We start from the raw sequence: 21656 nt of genomic DNA on the forward strand, positions 1-21656 counted from the left end.
TTAGTGATGTTGCTGTGATCAGATGAGAGTAAGGTGGGTCCTAAACCTAATGTCTTCTGAATGCTGTTGTTTTGTTAAATGCAGTTGACTCAGTTCTGACTCAGCGACCCTGTATAGGGTTTCTGAGGCTGTAAAGTTTTGATGGAGAAGATAAGTCTTATCTTTCTCCCTCAGAGTACCTGGTGGGCTTGAACCGCCATCCTTGTGGTTCACAGTCTAGTGCTTATCCTACAGAGCCACCACACTCCCATCTTCTGAGTGGGTGTCTTGTAAGAAGAGCAGAATAGACAAAGGTAAACACAGGAGGAAGACAGACTCCATATGAAGATCTAAGGAATGCCAAGGGACACTGGGTTACCAGCAAGGAAGGACCAACCCTAGGGTCCATGAGCATCCTGATTTGAAATTCTAACCTCCCAAACCACAAGACAATAAACTCCTGTTCTTTCGAGTTACCTACTTGTAGAAACTTTTGCTAGGAAAGTATTAGGAAATAAAGACTTCTAATATTTTAATTTCCTTACATATTAGTTAAGAATATTATCTTAATTCATTGTTGTTGTTGTTGTTGTTAGGTGCTATTGAGTCAGTACCAACTCATGGCTGCCCTATGCACAACAGAACGAAACACTGCCCAGTCCTGGGCCAATCTCACAATTGTTACCACACTTGGGCCCATTGATACTGCCACTTTGCCAATCCATCTTGCTTAATTCATTAAGATAGAGTATATTTCCAGTATCAGAAAAGTTGTGAAACTACCTCTCTAAGCACTTTTCCAAATGTTGGCTATTCTCTTTGAGAAATATCAGAGATCCTCATGGATGAGTGTCTTTGAAGCTCTTTTTTTTTTTTTGAATCATCATCTATAATGAATAGCTTTATCTGGCGTATCTTTTTTTTCTTTGTGTTCACTGTGATGTTTTTAAGACTTTCCTTGAAGCCATTGTTTGGCTTTTACTCATGCCTGGTCTGTTCTTTGTTGGTTTACATTTATTTCCTTCATCTGTAAGGATGTTGCTGTGGCCCTCAATTATTTCCCTAACGTGATAGTCTCCTTCTTCCTCCCAGTATTTTGCTTCATCATCTTACTTTTGAGTCTTGTATAAATGAATTTATAGTGAGATTTTTATGGTTTCTTTGTAGATTACGTTTGTTTTCCCTTTTGCGTTCTAGAATGTTTACATAGTTGAAATACTTTTTTTTTCCTTTTCTGATCCAGGTGGGAAAAGATTTTATTATTCCTTTTTTTGCCTTGACTTTACTCAGGAGGTCTTGTCTTACCACTTTTTTTTTTGTTTTGTTTTGTTTTTATTGTGAATTGAGAGAAAATTTACAGGGCAGATCATCAGTTCTACATTCAACCAATCATACACTTTGTTTCCTAACAATAGCTATAATCTCCCCTCCATGTACCATCAAGTTAACAGTATTTCTCTCTATTCATTTTAGCTCCTTTTTTTTTCTCTAAACACTCAGGCATACAAAATGATTTATACCACCAAAGGGTGCATTCTTCAAGTCTGCCTTCTGGCTGCCAACTCTCAGTCCCTCTCTTTCCATGAATCTAGAGTCCTCAGCTGCTCCCTCTCTCCATGTTCCCATCTCTGGTGTCGCTGCTTCTCTGGATAAGGTCCTGCATTCCACTTGTGCTCTTCTCCCTTGATTGTCCTAGGGTCCTCTCTTTCTGGACTGTAAGATGAACTATTCCCGTTTTTGTTACAAAACTTCTACCTTTACAATTGTGACAGTTGAAATTAGTCATGATAACAATTACTCACTGTTGAATCATAAGAATCTTATCCCCATCTCTTTTCACCAGACCCATCTCGACAAGATGAAAACTATTCAGTAGGGACTCTATCTTCCCCCATCCACTCTTAAACTAAACTCCCTCATGAAACCTTGTAAGCAAGCCACTTCAAGCCTTTATCATCCCCTCATTTTAGGTAGTGAATGTCTAAGTTGCCCGTCCCCATCTACCCTGTGTACAGAGGGGATAGCATTGATACTTGATGTGAAGTCTCCTTCCCTCTCTGTTGGTATTTTGAGCTACTACTTCTATGAGTATAGGTCAAACTCATCAAATTTTAGCAATTATCCTCGTTTCCTTTATCAAAAAAAAATTTTTTTTTCTTCCTCTAGTAGCGTTCTGATCATCAAGCCATCGAGGCTATGTCAAATGGGTACTATCTGCAAGTTTGGGAGTTCTTGTGTGTCTCCCCTCACTTCATATCTGCTGGATGCTTCACTCTCAGCTCTAGCTCTCTGTGGCTATGTTCTTGTCCATAGACTCACATGTCCCCAGATCTTACCACACTTTGGACCAACCAACCCTTCCTCTTCTGTCTCTCATCTCCAGGTCAATGGGAGTCAATGGACTGTGGTTGAACTCAGCCCATTTCTTCATTGCTGCCTTTCCCCCTCTTCCACTCACCAGTAGACCAATGTGCTCACCAGCAAGCTTACATGACTGCTCATATGTTCCCTTTGAGATTCAGTCTTGGAGGGGGGTTTGTCTTGAAGGGACTTGGTTGCTTGCCTTAATGGCTTCCTGGTGAACAACTTTCTTATTCCTGTAGTAGACAATCATATTGCCATTTTTGTTTTGGGTTTTTCCTGATGATCTTTCTTTGAGGATATATCCTCTGTCATTCTAGTTGTTCTAGGCTGGGTCTGTTTGTCCTTTCTGGTGGGGCTCAGGATCCACTTAATATCCTATACACTGCAAAGGCGCCTCAAGAGGCCTATTTCACTGAGCAAGTTGTAGAACCCCTTTTAGGTGTTCTAATCAGTTATAGGCTGAAGATGGGCTTACAAGCTTTCTGTAATCATGTTTCCCAATATTCCTTTCTATCCCATGCAAGTGTCTATTTTGCAATGGTAGGCAAGGGAAACCAATATTCATAAGACAATGAAGCATCATAGTATTATTTCTCCTCTTCAGGGTATGCCTCAATCCCTTCATCACAGAGCCCTGTTATTGCAAGGTTTAACATGCGTCACTATTTATCTTTGTCCCATTTAGCCCATGCAAACTTGTCTCAGTGTCCCCCTATCTACCTTGTTCTTCTACCCCTTCCCCTTCTTGTGTATTGCTATCCCTAACACCTAAACTATGATGTGTCTGCTTCCTATCCCGTGCTCTACTGTCGCCTCCCTCCACCTCCTCAAACCACACCCCCGACACCGGTAACCAACAAAGATTTTTTTTTTTTTCCTTTTCCCTTTTATTATATATATCTTTTCTTAAGCTTTTATAATAATGGTCTTATGCAATAGTTGTCCTTTTGTTACTGACAAACTTCACTCATCATAATGTCCTCAAAGTTCATCCATGTTATGCGGGGGCTTGCAGCTTCTTTGTTATTCTTCAAGATAGCATAATATTCCACTGTGTATATGTACAAAGTTTGTTTATCCATTCTTCCATTGATGGGCACTTAGGCTGTCTCCATCTTTTTGCTGTTGTAAATAGTGCTGCTATGAACACTGGTATGCATAGATCTACTTGTGTTTGTCTTGTCACTTTTTGTTAAATTGGTTGAGCTGGATGTTTCTTTCTGAATATTTTTCTGGACATTGAGTTAGCAGGGGATGAGGGGAGTGAAAACTGAATTCTAACTTCTTGTTGGCCTGACCCTGTTTTACTTCTGAGACCTCATTATGTGTCCTGTACCAGGACCACCACTCAGTCATGAAGGTGTGTCCCCCACCCTTCATCTCCCCTGCAGCACTTGCTGTCTCTGCTGAAGTCCTCTGTGCCCTCAAGAGTCTATTTTCAATGCAACTGCCATACAGTCCTTTAAAATATCTGTCATATGTTTTGTAGCAAAAGGAGGGGAGTGATTGACTATGCAGTCCAGGAACCGAGGTCTCTAGAATCATCAAAGGAGAAAAGCGGAGTGTGAGACCCTACCCAGAGAAGCAATGATGCCAGAGATGGAGGCAGAGACAATGACGTGGAGAGATGGAGCGGCTGGGGACTCTAGACCCAGAGAGGGAGAGGGACTGTGTTTTGATGACCCGGGGGCAGGCTTGCAGGGTATACTCTTTGGTTGGTTCATGATTCATGGAGGGGCTTGTAACCATGGCAATGAAATGATATACGATAGGATGAATGTAAAGCTAATGTTTTCCCATGTACACTATCACATAATTCACAATTGTTGTTGTTGTTATGTGCCGTCGAGTCGGTTCTGACCCATAGCGACCCTGAACAGGGTTTCCAAGGCTGCAAATCTTTACAGGAGCAGAAAGCATCATCTTTTTCCAGCGGAGCAGCTGGTAGTTTCAAACTGCTGACCTTGCAGTAATAAAACATTTTTAAAAAAATTTATCTTTCATAACTGTCCAAGTCCCTCCAAGTCTCCCATGTCACTCAGTAAAAGCCAAAGCTTTCATTATTTCCGAACTCTTCATGATGTGGCTTCTAGAGACACTTTTGGATACCTGATCCTATGGGTCCAGCAACACTGGCTTCTTCGCTGAACCCTCAGTCAGGTGTGGTGCTGTGGTATAAGTCCTGGACTGCTAACCACAAGATTGGCACTTCAAAGCCACTAGCTTCTCTCGGAAACCCTATACAGTGTCTCTATGAGTCAGAAACCAATTGACGGCACACAGCAACACCACCACCACCAATACCTCTTCCTCAGGACTTTGGTGGTAATGGTTCTTCCTGCCTAGAACTCTCCCCCGTATCCATAGGGCTTTCTCTTCACCTTCTTCAGGTCTTAGCTTGTGTTGTGGTTGTTGTTAGATGCCGTAGAATAAGTTCTGACTCATCAACTTGTAGTGGCTCAATGTACTAGCGAAGTAAACGCTCTCTGGTTCTGCAGCATCCTCACAATGGTTGCGATGCCATCCTCACAGTCGCTCCTTTTGTTGGAACCACTATGTCAATCCTTCTTGTTGGGGTCTTTCTTTTTTTCAGTGACCTTCTACTCTACCAGTCATGATGTCCTTCTCCAGGAACTGGTTCCTCCTGATATCATGCCCAAAATATGAGTCTTCTCTTAACTATATTATTATTGTTATTATTAATGTGGTAGAACTTAATCTGAAGAGGCTTTAAAAAGTACATGGCAAAATAGAATTGAAATATAATTTAAAATTTCCAGGAAATTTTGAAGCCTTTTATATACTAAAACATTTGCCATTTTAACTTTTTCTTTTCTTTTTAAAAATGTATATTTAAATTGTGGATGATAGATATGTAATAACACATTTGGCATTTAAACAGTCTGCACCCTCCCAGTCCAGTGATGTACTTATACTCACCATTGTCCTTCGCACTGTTTCAAGTGACGCTAATTCAGTGACGTTAATGACATTCATCATGTTGTATGTACACCCATCACCCTTAGCTATCTCCAGTTTTCTCATCACCCTTAATAGAAACTCAGTTCCCCTTAAGTAATAGCTCCTCATTCACCTTCTTCCAGCCTGCTGGGGTTAGTATCTGTAGAGTAGATTTCATTGCACGGTGACTCCACGTGTGTACGTAGAACTACTCCATAGGGTTTTCAAGGCTGTGACCTTTTGGCTAATAGTCAAATGCTTAACCATTTGCACCACCCAACAAGCTTACTCTAGCTCCTGGTAATCACTCAAACACTTCTGTGCATTTCTTCATTTGCCTCTTGTAAGAATTCTATATAAAATAAATGGGGCCATACATTTTTGTGTGTGCGCTTTTGTACTCATATTTGGCCTTTCGTGCCTGACTATTTTCCTAAGTATACTGTTTTAAAGTTTCATGAGTGTGTCATAGCTTCATTTGTCTTTATGGCTGACGAATATTCCATCGTTGTATTCCATACTGCATTTTGTTTATTTTCTCATCTGGTGATGGGTGTTTGGGTTGTTTTCCTAACTAGCCTATTTTACATAGCAGCTCATCTGGCATAGTCTATTTCCCTTCTCTAATATCTTACTTCTTTGTACCTAAAAACATCTGGAATACTTAGTAGCTACTGCTCTTTTTTAATGAATAATTTGATTCTTCCCCAAATCACTGCAAAAATGATAGTTTTGTCTGCTTTCTTGCTTGCTATTTCCAGTGTCTAGAATGAGACATACAGTAGGCACTCAATAATTATCTGTTGAACGGATGAATGAATGAATGTTATGTGGAGACTTACTACCTCAAATAGTTTTTGTTTTTGACCTTTCCCATGGCCGTGCATGTTTGCACGTCTCCCAATTGGAGCATGTATTTACAAAATTGTTTACAATAGGCCAGAATTTTTTCCTTGTTGTTGTTCTTGTTAAGTGCTGACTCATAATGACCCTGTATAGGGTTTCTGAGGAGCGGCTGGTGAGTTTGAACCACTGATCTTGAGGTTCAAACTGACCTTGCAGTCCAGCGCATTATCTTAGTGCCACACCAGAAGTTCTTTTCCTTATTGGCCTCTTTTCAAAGTTTATTGTCTAATATTGTAGTCTGTTTCTTATTAGGCAGCTCCTGGTGAATGTTTGACTTCCACTCTGTCCCCAGTGAAAGACTTCTGAATGTGGATCGTTCAGTGTGACCTTTCTTTTCTACATCCTGCCCCTATATATAAGTCCTATGTCTAGCAGACTGGACACCCCACTCCTCAGCTTGCCTTGGGTTGGAGAGGCAGGTTGGGCATCCTCACTCATGTAGAGGAATGGATGAGTGGTTCAAGGACTGAACACAGACCAGCCTTTGTAGAACCTGGGAATATTCTACACAGTGTGACTGAGTTTGGCTGTGTCAGCTTCCTCTCCTTACTGTTGTTGTTGTTAAGTGTCATCGAGTAAGTTCCAATTCATAGCGACTAGCGACCCTGTATATGGTTTCTGAGGAGGAGCTGGTGAATTTGAACCACCAAACTTGTGGTGCTTATCCTACTGCACCATACCAGGACTCCAGATTATTGTTAGGTGGTCTTTTCTACCATTTAATTCTCACTGTTTCGAACTGAAAAGTTGACAGCTCAAACCCACCAACTGCTCCTTGGAAACCCTACACTGTGTCACTATGAGTGGGAACTGACTCGAAGGCGCTTAACAACAACAATAATATACCTGAAAGTGCTTGCCACCTAATAGGCAGTATTGATGGCTCATTGAGAATTATCTGTCTTTTGAACATTGTTGTTGTTAGGTGTCATCAAGTCAGTACCAACTCATAGCAACCCTATGCACTATAGAACGAAACACTGCCCAGTCCTGGGCTAAACTCACAATTGTTGCCATGCTTGAGCCCATTGATGCTGCCATTTTACCAATCCAGCTCACTGGGGGTCTTCCTCTTTTTCTCTGACCTTCCACTTTACCAAACATGTTATCCTTCTCCAATGACTGGTCCCTTCTGACAATATGTCCTAAGTATGAGAGATGAAGTTTGGCCATCCTGGCCTCCAAGGAGCACTCTGGCTACACTTCTTCCAACACAGATCTGTTGGTTCTTTTGGCAGCCCATGGCACTTTCAATATTCTCTTCCAACACCATAACTCAAATGTATCAATTCTTCTATGATTTTCTTAATTCATTGTCCACGTGAATGAACACATGAGCTCATTTAATCATCACAACTCTGTGAGTTTGGTTCTCTTATTATCCTATCTTATAGATGGGAAAATAAAGCACAGAGAGATGAAGTGGTTCACGTTCATACAGGTACTAAGTGATGGAGCTGGATTTGGACCCTGGCAGAGTTCAAAGCATCCAACCTTAATCATCATGCTGTTCTGCATATGAATATACCTTAATGGTGTTACTTTTATTTTCAAATTTATTGATTTGCGTTTTGCTTTTTTGTCTTTATGAGATTGGTGTGGACTTAATGTTATTCATAAACCTTACAAGGGATGGAGTTGTGTGGGAAGCAGATTTTCGGATGGCATGGAAAGTTGGGGTGGGGGGGATTGCCTACAATTACATTTGAAGGTCTAAGGGTGTGTGTGGTAACCTTCCTTCCCAGACCCCAGTTCTACCACCCATCCAGGATGAACCCCCTGGGCCTCCAAGTGAGGCAGATAGAGTACTGCTTTCTGTAGACTGCAAGGCTGCGTGTGAGTCATGTACTCAGAGCTCAGTACATTAGCAGTGGCTGCTGCGTTAGCAATGCTGAGTGAAAACTAAACTTACAGTTTGAAAATTTCTGTTAAGAACATTTATTATTTTTTTAAAAAAAATTACTTTGTCACCATTTTCTCTCTTGTTCTGTGATCCAGTTTTAAGCCTGGCTAGATAAATGAGAGAAGACCAGGCCACCAGGGGCTTAATGACTTCTTTGGATAGGTTCTTTTGACCCTTTGAGATAACAGCTGCTTAGAAATGAGAAAAGTTCAAAGTAAGCTGGTCCCCAGTGTCGGCTGGCTGGAGGCTCCCTGTGCTGGAGCCACCAGCACTTCTTGGTAAGACAGGCAGTCATGTGAAGAAGCAGACAGAGACTGGAATGATGTCACTCCAAACCAAGGAACACCAAGGATTGCTGGGAGCTTCCACAAACTAGGAAGAGGCAAGGAATACTTGTTCCCCGGATCCTTCCACTACTTGGATTTCAGACTTCTAAACTTCAGAACTGTGAGAAGAAATTTCTGTTGTTGCCACACACACACACACACACACACACACACACACACACATTCATACACACAGAGACACACACGGTGAGACGGAACAGCAAATACTGACAATTTAAATTGATGCTGAGTTGGTAATGATTAACAGTGGTTTTAGGGTAGATGGAGTTGGACCTATTTTGGCCCCAGCACATGATACACTGTTGCTTTCTTTTATGATGACAGTCCTCCTAGAAATGTGGTTATTAAGTGCCGTCAAGTCTATTCCAACCCATAACAACTCTGTCTAGAGTTTCTGAGGAGCAGCTAGTGAGCTTGAGACACCGACCTTAAGGTTCAAAGCAACTTTGCAATCCAGCTCATTAACCCGCAGCACCACACCAGGACTCCTAGAGAGGTTGTTGTTGCTCTTGGAAGTGCTGTCAAGTCAATTCCGAACCATAGCAACCCTGTATAGGGTTTCTGAAGAGCAGCTGGTGAGCTTGAACCACCGACCTTGCAGTTCAAATGACTTTGCAGTCTGACGCATTAGCCCACAGCATCACACCAGGACTCCTCTAGAAAGTAGGACGGGGCTTTGTGCCGGCATGACTCCTTACACAGACAGGCTCTGCCCCGGGCCCTGCCTCCTCTCTCCTTTCAAACAGTGTTCTCCTCAGCAGAGTTGTTTCTTTTTAGGTTCTGCTCTTCCCCATCTTTCTCCATCCAGGCAGATTCTGGGAAAGAGCTGGACAGAAAGTAGGGAGACAAATTCCCTTCAGAAAGCTCTGAAAATAGCTGCAGAGGCAAGAAGTCTTGTGCTAGCTCTGCCTATGGAGGGTGTCCTTGCATCCTCTCTGAGTTCAGAAGCTAGGCTGAGGCATGATGAGGAGTGGGAAGCATGCTCAGCGCAGGACCATTTCAGGTAAGAGCGTGTTTTCAATAAGATCAGCACTGGCAGCTGGAAACACAAACTGCAGAGCACAAGGGGAATGCACCATCATCACAGGGCTTAGGGCAAATCATTCTTCCTGGCTACTCACAAACCCTGGAAAACTGACCTTGGCCTGTCCAAGAATGAGTAAAAGGAACACCAACAGTAACAGCAAGGAGCTGATGAAAAATGAGCCAAAGAAATGGTTTTTTTTTAAAGGAGTAACAGCAGCAAGGCAGAAGAAGCCTTGAAAATGATTTACTTCAGAATCTAGATGATCATTTCAGAAACCTATATGACGTCTGCACCGATTGGATGAAGATGTGACCTTGGAAGTCACCGTTGAATGTCTGAAGGTGTAACTGGAGGGAAAAGAGGCCAAACAATTCCATATGGGCATGGCAATGGCATAAAGCCAGAAGGCAAAGCATTGGATGGCTGGAACTCAATCCTTGTTGGAGGTAACCAAGGGCACTGTTGATCCTCCATGAAGATGCATCATTGGTGTGGAGGACACATTTGAGAAACCCACTTGAAATTTAGAAAAAGGGGGCAAAGAGTTGAAAGGATGCAAATCGCAAAAAGGGAAATTTCAGAAACATTGACCAGAAAATGCTATATGACATATGACACAAAAAGGAAAGAAAACCTGTGGTGGACAGGACAACCCATAGGTAAGAGCCTCACCTGGATGTAGCCTGAGAAAAGCTTCAGACTATTAATAAAAACATAAAATTCTAGAAACATCCAGATACAAACCACTGGATGTTTCTAAAGTTCAAAAGTAGCCTCTTCCTAGCTTAGAAGACAATTCAGCAACAGTTATGAGTCGGAGTCCTGGTGTGGCACTGTGGATTGATGCGTCAGACTGCAAATCTGTTTGAACTGCAAGGTTGGCAGTTCAAGCTCACTAGCTGCTCCTCGGAAACCCTATACAGGGTCGCTATGGGTCGGAACCAACTCTACGGCACTTCACAACAACAACAATGAGTCGGAATCAACTGAAGAACACTTAACAACAACGGAGCTGAAATAAGGAAAGAGTTTCTGAGAATGTTCTACATCTGTATATTTCAGTTACCATTCCGGCATAAAAGGGACAGAGATATCATCAGATACTTACAAGACAAAACATATTTTGTACAGACCCTCCAGGGAGACTCATCTTTAAGAGATAATAGAGACAAGCGAGTGGAGATCCACAATTCAGGACTCACCATGAAGAAGGACTAGTGGTAAGCAGTAACAGCAATCAAGGAAGGGTTAGTCTAAATGTCACCATTATGGTCATATCACTGAATGAAAGCACACATTCCATTCAGGAAACAGAGTATCTGTAATGTATCAACTAATTATCATTGTAGCAACGATCTGAACCCCAAACTTCAAATAATTATTAGCACATGTTGAGAAGTGCACAGGATGGGCATTGTGGAGGACAAGAAGTGTTAGACTCGTCTTATCAAGGACTAGTGGATTTCATTTTGTCACGTGTCTATGGATTTTACTTTGCTTTAGGTATGCCTGTAATTTCTGTTTATTTTTTTAAAGCAGTTAAGTACTTACTGATCTGGTGTGGTGCTGTGGGTTCATGCGCTGGACTGCAAGGCTGGTTTGAACTGCAAGGTTGGTGGTTCAAGTTTACCAGCTGCTTCTTGCAAATCCTATACAGGTGTGCTATGAGTTGGAACTTACTTGATTGCACTTAACAACAACAACAATGATGAAATAATGAGAGATAAAGAAATAAAAATAAACAACAATAAAAAAGAAAAACCTAAATTGAATATGACCTGAAATTTTGAAAATCAACAGAGGTTCTAGTCTTAAAGGAATCTCCTCTTTTTTTTTTTTTTTTTCCATGTCTGTGGGAAAAACACCGAAGGAGGCCAGGTGGGGCTAGAACCCCACTGTGACTGTGACTGTTTTTAGCTGCCATATTGAACTCTAGCTGCTCCCCATTTTTTTGGGAGACCTGTGGAGGAAGGGATGCACTCACAAGTCTGTACGGATTTACAGAGTTATGAAGCATTTGTGACCTCCATGGAGTTCAGGATTCACTTGTGTGTGTGTGTGTAAGGGATTGGTTTCACTCTTCTTTGGTGCAGAGTAGTAGACGCGTGACCTCAGAAATATTGCATGACCTGTCTTGACTCAGTTCGTCACCTAGAAAGTGGAGGGAATAGACTTTTCTCAAAAGACTTTTCTTAGAAAGGTCAATGACGTCAGGTTCACAAAGCACCCCATACAACAAGAGCAACCCGAACCGAAACCAAACAAAGCCCCTGCCACCCAGTCAATTCCACTCACAGTGACCTTATAGGATGGCATGGAACTGCTCCTTTAGGGTTCTGAGAGTGTAAATCTTTATGGAAGCAGACAGCTCATTTTTCCCAGTGGAAAAGCCAATGGGTTTGAACTGTCAGTTTTGCACTTAGCAGTTTGACTCTCAACTCACTGTGCCATCTGAGCTCCTCGTAAGAGCAATGGTGGGTAACTGATAGTGCATCTTTACTTTCCCAGAACTGCAAGGTTTCTGTTTATGTCAACTTTGAAAGTTGAAGGATCAGCTGTCAATAAAAGGGCAGTCTAGGAGGTTCCTGAATGTCTCTACAAACCAGGAGGATACAAAAGAGAGCATGGATAAGATCAAGGTGGAGATGCGGGAATCTCACTTTTGTGTGTTGCCTTGACAACCCTTGTAGTTGGTGGATTTTCCTACTCTTGTAAATCCCTTAACCCAACAATTCTTAATGGAGTGGGGAGGAAAAACTCCTTCCTCACTTACACTTCTAATGAGAAATGTCATTGTGACTTGTTTATTCTAAGAACTGTAACTTATGGCTCTTTCTTCTGGAAAGAAAGGTTACTCTGAGTTATCCAGTTTAAACCCAGAATGTTGAACAAATCAGATTATTTATAGTTGCGTCTTCATTTGGTTGCATAAGAGGAACATTTCTTGGGAAGGCTGTACTTCCTCAACTCAATTTCATGCAGTCTAGAAAGGGAAACTCCTTTGATGAATCATTGACCAAGGCTAGGGCTTTGTTAACCTTGATCTTTCAAAATCCAGCCTCTGGTCTCACATTTCCTAGGAAGTCTTTGTGGATTTCCCAATATGTTTGGCCATTGGATATTAATGCAGAATTATTTCCTCCTTCCGTTTACTCTCTCCTTTGTCTGAGAGAAGCCAGAATGGAAATGATACTCCTCAGAACTTTGCTAGCAAGATCTGAATTAGATTCTGCCTAAGAGAGGTACTAGTGTGGTATTTCAAAGCCTGAGGCAAAGGAGCAGGCAGTATTCTCAGCAGCAGGTGGTAGGGAATAAGTGACAGTAGATGTGCGGTATTACCAGTGGCTTTCTTCCATCCATCCTCCTGACAATTGCCCACTTCAGTGTTGCCAGAATCATCCAGGGTAGCCACTTCCTGATTTCCTTACCATTAGAACTCCAACCCTTCCTATAGTTATTTCAATTCCCTGTATTAAATCCCTTTCTGCTCAAAATACCCAGAGAGCCTCCCATCTTCCTGTCCAGACTTTGAAACACCCAAAAGGAGTAAAGCATTCTGTCCTTGGGAGTCTTTTAGCAAGTACCTTGTTCCTGTTATTGCCCAAGTCTATAGCTTAGTGGCTGAATGCATAGATTGAGGAGTAAAGCAGAGCTCATTTTGTCATGGTTTCTTCAGCTTTATCCTTCCTACCTTCCCACTTGGTCCCTGATGCATCTGTGAAACAGTAGTCGCTGAGAGAAGCCAAGAGCTGTTTAGAAAAGAAGTCTAAGAACAAATCAAGAACCTTTCAACCAAGTGGAGTTTCAGGAAGTTCTCAGCAGTATTTGCAGAATGAATATGGTAGCTAATCACTGGGACCGGGACCAACAGTAGTAAAGTCAGATGAATCATTTCCATAGCACAGTTAACCACTCAGATAGATTGTGAACCTTAGTTTAAAGTCAGTGGCCTATTTTTTTTTTTTTTTCTTTCTTCTCTCTCTATTTAGGATCTAACGAATTTCTCAACTGGCAGAGGACCCATTAAGTTTCTCCACCGCTGCCACTTGGCAACCACATTCTGGTTTCACAGAGCTTGATACCAATCACTAGCATGAAGAATGGAAGGAATTTAGTCAAAAGGTAATCCCCAGACTGCTAGAGCTGTCAGCATGAGGTCTTCCATGTGGTTTCCCTTTTGATTGTACACTGCTTCATCTTGGGGCTCCAGAGAAGAAAAGGCCTGGGTCAATCACTTTTTCATAAAGTATCAGACATACTCTAAGCCAGGGGCCAGCAACCGTGTCTGTTTTGTGGTCTATGGCTCAACTATTCCAGTCCACCATTGTACAGAAAGCAGTCATTGACAATATGTAAACAAATGAACATGACTATGTTTCAATAAAGCTTTATTTACAAAAAAACACTGGGTGCCTCAGATTTGGCCCATGGGCTATAGTTTCCCAATCTCTTCCTTCAACTAGCTCACTTCTACTTCAATGAGCTATGTCTGTCTCCAATCTGAAACATAGTCTGTCTCACTGATCTTTGTTCCTTGGCCTTAGGAGTAGGTCTTGAAAAAAGGTATAGCTGATGTGAAGGTTTCCAATCTTTCTATTGTACAACCTGTACAGATACAGGGGAACATGAGTATGGCTGCGAGCCGCAAGGTCAGCAGTTAGAAACTACCAACTGTTCCGTGGGAGAAAGATGAGGCTTTCTGCTCCGTAAAGATTTACAGCCTAGGAAACCCGGTGCAGGGTCTCTATGAGTCGGAACTGACTCCACGGTGCATAACAACAACAACAAACAATAACAATGTCGTAGGCAGGGACTCCTGGTGTGGTGCTGTAGGATCAACACTAGACTTCGAACCACAAGGTCAATAGTTCAAACCCACCAGCTGTTCCTCAGAAGCCCTATACGAGGTTGTTATGAGTTGGAACTGACCTGATGGCACTTAATAACAACAGCAACACACCCTGGGCATTGTGCTAAGAACTTTCCGTGTGTTATGATACATATGTGAAGTAGATGTTACGATCCTCAGAGATAGGTCAAATAATTGTCTAACGTCAGGTGACTGGAAGTGGTGAATCCAGAATTCGAACACAGTCCTATCTGTACAGCTATACTTTTAACAGATCTTCCAGGAATTAGCTTAGGGCAGTCAGACTATCTCTCAGCTCTCTGCCCAATGATTTAAAAGGCAGGGCTTGTCCACCATAAACCCAACAAATTCGTAATTATAAAAATCTCCTGCAGAGACAAGGCTCTGACTAGAAAATTCGGCTCACATAGTCTGTCTCTGGGAGGTGCTTGTCACAGTAGAGACGGGGTTGTTCATGAGGCTGAAGAGAGGAGTAAACGAGCAATAATGCAAACACAGCACTGAGGAAGAGAAGTGAAAATGCCACAAGGCATAAACCTGCATCTGATGTTTCTACTGCACGGCACAGCTTCTTCATATAGCCTCAGCGTAGAGCATGGTGGGGGATAAAAACATGGAAAACGCCTCTTCCAGAGTCTTGCATAGATTTGTTGCTCAGTAAATGTGATTGAAGAATGGACAAATGAACCAATGCACACATAAAATGGGTAGATGGCTAGATGGGGAAAGCAGGCATGTTCCAGGTAACTGGGTTGCATTCCTGTACATTGGTAGCTCTGCAGGATCAACACTGACTGCTAATCACAAGTAAGCAGTTGGAGCCACCAGCTGATTTGAGGGAGAAAGATCTGCTTTTGTAAAGACTGACAAGTTTAGAAACTCTATACAGGATTGCTATGAGTTGAAACCGACTCGATGGCACTTAACCACAACAACTCCTTGATCAGTCACCCTGAAGAAGCCAGTTGACCTGCATGGGTCCCAGTTTCTTCTTTGGAATGAAGGATTTGGGAGAAATGTTTCCTAAGATCCCTTCCAACTCTCAAGTCCAAATTCTGTATCTTACTCAGTAGACAGTGCATCAGAGAGAGGATTTGTTCCCACACTCAGGTCTTCTGCACCCTGCTTGCCCTCACTGTTGGCACCAGAGCTCAAATAGGACTACTGCAAGACCCTCATTAGAGATGACGATGCATATTTGTGACTCTCTACAAAGACCCACTTGCTTCTGGTTATTAAGGCTCCTGTCTTCACACAGGCCAGAATCTAAACTGAAGGGTGCACAGAACCTGTCCTGTGGATAGCTGGGGTTCATGCTCTCCCTCTGTGCATAGGACCGCTGCATTTCTCTTTCCCCCTGATTTCATTCTCTGTCGTGGCTTTCTCTTGTTTTGAAGATAATTTTTCAGAACTGTGTTACAAGCACAACACACATTCCTGGTGGAGAAATGAGGATATTTAGATAAGCAATAGGCAGGTTGTGAGGGTTTTGTGTCAGCTTAACGGAATCTGGATTCTCAGTGGTTTAGCAGTTAAGATGTAGTCATTTCACACGATAAAATGTAATATAATACAATCCACTTATCCCATGATGCGATCTGATGTGATCAGCCCTGATCTGATGTAATTGTCTTCTGTGCTGTAAATCCTCACTTCTGTGATGTTAATGAGACTGAGTACAATCTGCAGGATTAGCTTGCATTTTGAGTCAACCTCCTTTGAGAGATATACAGGGAAAGAGAAGTGAGCAGAGCTCAGAGGAACCTACTACCACTGACAAAGAATTGGGTGTGCGCTTTGGACCTGGAATCCTGGCATCATGATACTCCTAGATTCAAAAAAAGATTGAAGCCAAGATGCATGGAGATCTCCAAAGAATGCTGGAACTACAGATGCTGAAAGGAGGCAAGGACCTTTCTCCAGAGTCAACAATGAAAGTCTTTCCTGGAGACTGCACTATGAATTTTGTTAGCCTCCTAGTGGTTACAAGTCGGGCTGCTAACCTCAAAGTCAGTAGTTTAAAACTACCAGCAGTTCCATGGGAGAAAGATGAGACTTTCTGCTCCCGTAAAGATGTACAGCCTTGGAAAACCTGGGCAGGATTGCTATGAATTGGAACTGAGTCCATGGCACACCCCAATCACCATCACCATCAAATTGTGAGAAAATAAATTTCTGTTTGTTAAAAGCATCCACTGTGGTGTCTCTGTTATAGCAGCACTAGATAACCAAGACACTGGTACATTTATCTTTAATGTACCAGTGTCTTGGTTACACCACCACATCACTAATAATGTATGTCCATTGGGCATTTTTTCCATGCAATGTGTCATTATATTTTTCTCTTTCTCCTTTTCTTTCAAATAAAAAACAAAACAAAAAGGAAAAAATGCACATCACACAAGTTGGGAGCCTGAATTTTTTCCTTTAAGAATATATCATTAACATGTTTTTAAGTCAACAATGTGCACTAAATAACGTTGTTTTGAATGACTGCTTCATTTTCTACTCATTGATTTGTTTACTGTGTAACCCCAGGCAAGTTGCTCAAGTTCTCTCAGCCTCAGTTGCTGCATTTAAAAAATGGGATAATAAATGTTATCTTCCTCTAGAGAGGAGTCCTTTGGGTGGTACAAACAGCTAAGTGTTTGGCAGTTCATATCTACCCAGAAGGACCTTGGAATAAAGGCCTGGTGATCGACAGCTGAAAAATCAGCCATTGAAAACCCTGGGGAGCACAGTTCTTCTCTGACACACTTGGGCTTTCCATGAGTCGGACTTGACTTAATGGCACCTGGAACCTTAAGAGAATGAAACGAATCTATAAGGGTCTCATGTGCTCATTGTCAGCACTCAGTAAATGTGAGCTGTTATTATCATTACTTTTATTAATACTCACTCACTGCTTTGATGGATCCATCTAGTTCCTATTGACCTTGGAGTTGTTTCTGATGTTTCACTTTATATAAGCACTCGCTTACTGTCAAGCTGCCTGGACAGATTATTTTCTCAATAATTCAATGGCAGAATGAGAGGACTCCATCTCCGCAGAGACCTCACCTCTGTCCTTGGCTCCCCTAGAACAGATTTCAGTCACGTAGAGCAAGTTTGCCCAGAATCCCTGCTCCAACTTTGACTTTGAAGTTGAGCTCTCTTGTGATTCATGACCCGGCTATCTCACCTGTGGATCTGGGAGCCTGAAGCCTTTCTGGTGGCTCAGCCCAAGGATACATAGCAGGAGAGAGTAGTCAAATATTTACTCGGTGGAATGTGCTATTTCCTACTCTGGTGCTCTGATTACCATCAGCGCCCCATAAAAGGAAGTATTAAGTTGTCAACACTAGAAAAATACAGGGTTTAGAATAGAGTCGTGGTGAAGCAGTGATTAAGTGCTTGCCTGCTAACCAACAGGTCGATGGTTTGAACCCATCAGTGACTCTGCAGGAAAAAGGACCTCTTGTAAAGGTGTCACACTAGGAAACCCTTTAGGGCACTTCTGTTTGCGATGCATGGGAACCAACTCGGTAATAGAACAGAGTGTCTGGGTGACTTCCCAATGCTCTGCTGTGTTATGTGAGGGTAAGAAGGAGAATCTTCTGGGAGGAAGGCTGGGTGAGGCTGGTAAATCTGCAGGGCCAACTGAACGTGGTTGTGAGCCCGGCTTTGCTGAGAGCTCAGAAAACACTCTGTGCCTTGTTCTGTTGACCTCTCATGTGAGACTGGACCATTAAGGGAAGAGAACTGTTGATGGCCAAGGCAGACCCTCATCCCCAGCCCCTCAGTTGGAAAACACACATCAAAGCACCTCTTTCTGAAGTGAGTGTTGAGTGGGGAGAATGTGGCCTGAGCAGCCCAGAACTGGATCAAAATCTTGCCACTGGCACTGAACTTCGAATTCAGAACAGGTCACCAAATCTCCCTGAACCCAAGTTTCCTTGTCCATGAGTGATGATATGACTGAACCTGAAGGCCCCTTGTAAAGATTAAAGACCTAAATAAAACCAACCTTGGAGGTTGGTTCCAACTCACAGAAACCCTATATGTGTCACATAGTAGAATGGGGCTGATTGTTTTCAGCTGCAAATCACCAGGTCTTTCTTTGGAGGCACCTCTGGGTGAACTTGAACCTCCAACCTTTCACTTAGCAGCTGAGTTCACTGACCATTTGCACCACCCAGGGACTCCTTGTGAAAATGACATGAAATAATGCACGATAAGTTTCAAGTTCTAGTTTGCCCACCGTTCGTAAAAAAAACTGGATGTTTAGAAACTGAGGCATTCTGTAATATAGATCAATGCTTTATTTCTATTAGGTTTTTGTTTTAATATTAGAAACAGGAAAACAGGTCTCCTGGGAGCCCAAGGACTCCACATTGTAAAGTTCTACCCCCACAGCCACATATCTGAAAGAACTCATCTTGTTGTTGTTGTTAAGTGCTGTCAAGTCCATTCCAACCCATAATGACCCTGTATAGGGTTTCCAAGGAGCAGCTGGTGAGCTTGAACTGCTGACCTTGTGGTTCAAAATGACATTGCAGTCCAGTGCATTAACCCACAGCACCACACCAGAACTCCATGAACTCATCTTAGGCCTGCAAAAAGCCATGTCTGACTTCCCCTGGCTTCACATATGGGAAAGAGGATCATATTGAAAACCAGCCCAAGACCGATTCGGACGTGCTTCAACCCTACAACTTTCTTTACCCAATTCTGACACCAACAGCACTCTCTGCTTCATACCTGGGGCCGATCACCCATTGCAATGACCACACAAAACCCAAACCAATATTCACGATTATGGGGTTTATTAGGGAAGTGAACAGGGTACAATTCAGGATGAAAACCAACTTAGGACTCAGCAGTTCTCCAATCAGAAATGCCTCTTGTCTGCCAGGCTGCAGGCACCCCTCACTCTTGTCTTCTGCCTCTCAGCTATGTGGCCCCTCAGACTTTGCCCTAGTCCACGGTCCTAGATTCCGCAGCTGCTCTGTCTCTCTGTGCACCGCCTTTGCTGTTGCCGCTTTTCTAGGTAGGGATTTCACGTTCCACTAATGCGCTGTCTTCTTGATGGTCCTGGGATCTTCTGTTTCTGCTTCTCAGATGGCTCCTTTAAATTTAGCAGGATGGCAAAACTAACCAATCCCAGTCTTAGAGTCCTGTACACCTTATTTGCATGGTCCCAGAGCTCTGGTAGCGTAGTGGTTACGAATCGGGCTGTGAACCTTAAGGCCAGCAGTTCGAAACTACCAGCTGTTCCGCGGGAGAAAGATGAGGTGTTCTGCTCCCGTAAAGATTTACAGCCTCGGAAACCCTGTACAGGGTCACTATGGGTCGGAAACGACTCGACAGCACTTAATAACAACAACAACAACCCAATCACTTGGTGGAATGAAGAAAAGATTGGACAGAAAAGCCATACCAAGTAAATTCAAGGTACCACAAGAACAAACATAAAAACCCCAAACCAAACTCACTGCCATCTAGTTGATTTAGACTATACACAATTTCCGAGGCTGTAAATCTTTACAGAAGCAGAGAGCCTCAACTTTCTCCCCCGGAGTAGCTGGTAGGTTTATCTTCCAGTACCACTTGCACGGCCCAATTATACAGCGTTATTTTCCCACATACCATTCCAGTGTCCTTCAAATAAACTCTGAATACTTTCTTCAAGCAGCCATTCATTCCACCAGCATTTACTGAGCGTCTCTGATGTATAAGGAACCCTACAAGTCACTGAAGACCCCAGAATCAAGAAGACTGAGTCCTTTATTAGGGTGGTCAGAGTCTAATGGAGAAAACCCCTAAACGGATCATTTCATGTCAAAACCTAGCAGTTACAATCTGAGCACTATGGATGAGGTCAGAGACAGAGACAGGAGTGGCACACAATGGAATTTTAGAACTGAGAGAACACCCCTATGAGGACACAGCCTGTCGTCTGGTCTTCAGAGCTGGTCTCATCATGCCCACCTCCTCTCCCAGCCCCAGGCAGCCTTTGGACAGATCTGACAGTTTGAACATTTTTTCCTCACGTTGGGCCAGTATTTGTCTCCTCATAACTGCCACACAACTCCATGAATCTAATCCCCTCTTTCTCCCACATGACAACCCTTCAGCTAACTGGGAGTTAGCTTTAGGTGACAGGTGAGTCAGAATACTCCTAGCCTCTCATTTGCCCCTGGGGGTGTTGGAGAGTCCTAGGTCTCATCTTCACATTGAGCAGGAGTTTGTTTGACATGAAGGACTTGGTGATTTTAACGATCAGCCTTACTAATTCCATTAGAATCTATAAAGCATGTGAGCATTAATTGTTTTGTTACCACCTCATACAATCTGGTGAAAGTGTGCTGAATGATTAAATTATTTTCACTGTCTTCACAAAGGACACAAGGTTCATAGAGGTGGTTTACATAGAACATCAGGTAGAGATGGGACTTGAACCCAAATCTTAGGACCCTGAGGGTTGAACTAACTCAGCATGGTGTCTTGTCCCTCCTAGGATGGTTGTTCTGCCTTTTGCTGGCCTTGTCCCAAGTTGTTGTTGTTAAGTGCTGTAGAGTTGGTTCCAACTTATAGCAACTCTGTATAGAGTTTCCAAATAGCGGCTGGTGAGTTTGAACTACTGATCTTGCGGTTCAAACCAACCTTGCTGTCCAGTGCTTAGTCTACTTTATATTCTTCCCTGAGATTTATCTTCTTAAAATCTTGACTATATAGTTTCACTCTTTTTATTAAAAATCATTCATCTTAAATCAATGGATAAACTTCCAACCCCTTAGAATGACATTCAAGGCCCACCAATGAGTTTCAAGATCAATATAATGATGGATAAGACGTAAATGATTATGCTACATGGCTAGTTCAATGGAGTTCTTGGATGGTAAGATTGCTTGGCTGCTAAGTGAAAGGTTGAAGGTTCAAGTCCACCCAGAGACATCTCAAAGAAAGCTCTGGAGAGCTGTTTCCAAAAATCCAGCTATTGAAAACCTTAAATTCTGCTCTGACCCAGATGGGATCACCATGAGTCAAAATGGACTCCAAAGCAATTAGTTATTAGGTCAGTGATCAGTCTGTGCGTGGGATGTTTTAAGAGAGTTGACTGATGAGTAGCAGGAATCAGAGAAGGCTGCCAGGGACTTGGGATGCTGAGATGCACTGTGAAAGATACCTATGCCAGGAGAAAAATAGCTTCATGGCTCTGTGTGAAAGAAAACACAGTGATTTTGCATCCCTGGAACACTGGGTCCAAGACAGGGTGTGGAGAAGGATGAGGCTGCAGGCGAGGCAGAGGCCAGTCCT

Source organism: Chrysochloris asiatica, unplaced genomic scaffold (genome assembly GCF_000296735.1).
Source record: "Chrysochloris asiatica unplaced genomic scaffold, ChrAsi1.0 scaffold00001, whole genome shotgun sequence".
Lineage (NCBI taxonomy): Eukaryota > Metazoa > Chordata > Mammalia > Afrosoricida > Chrysochloridae > Chrysochloris > Chrysochloris asiatica.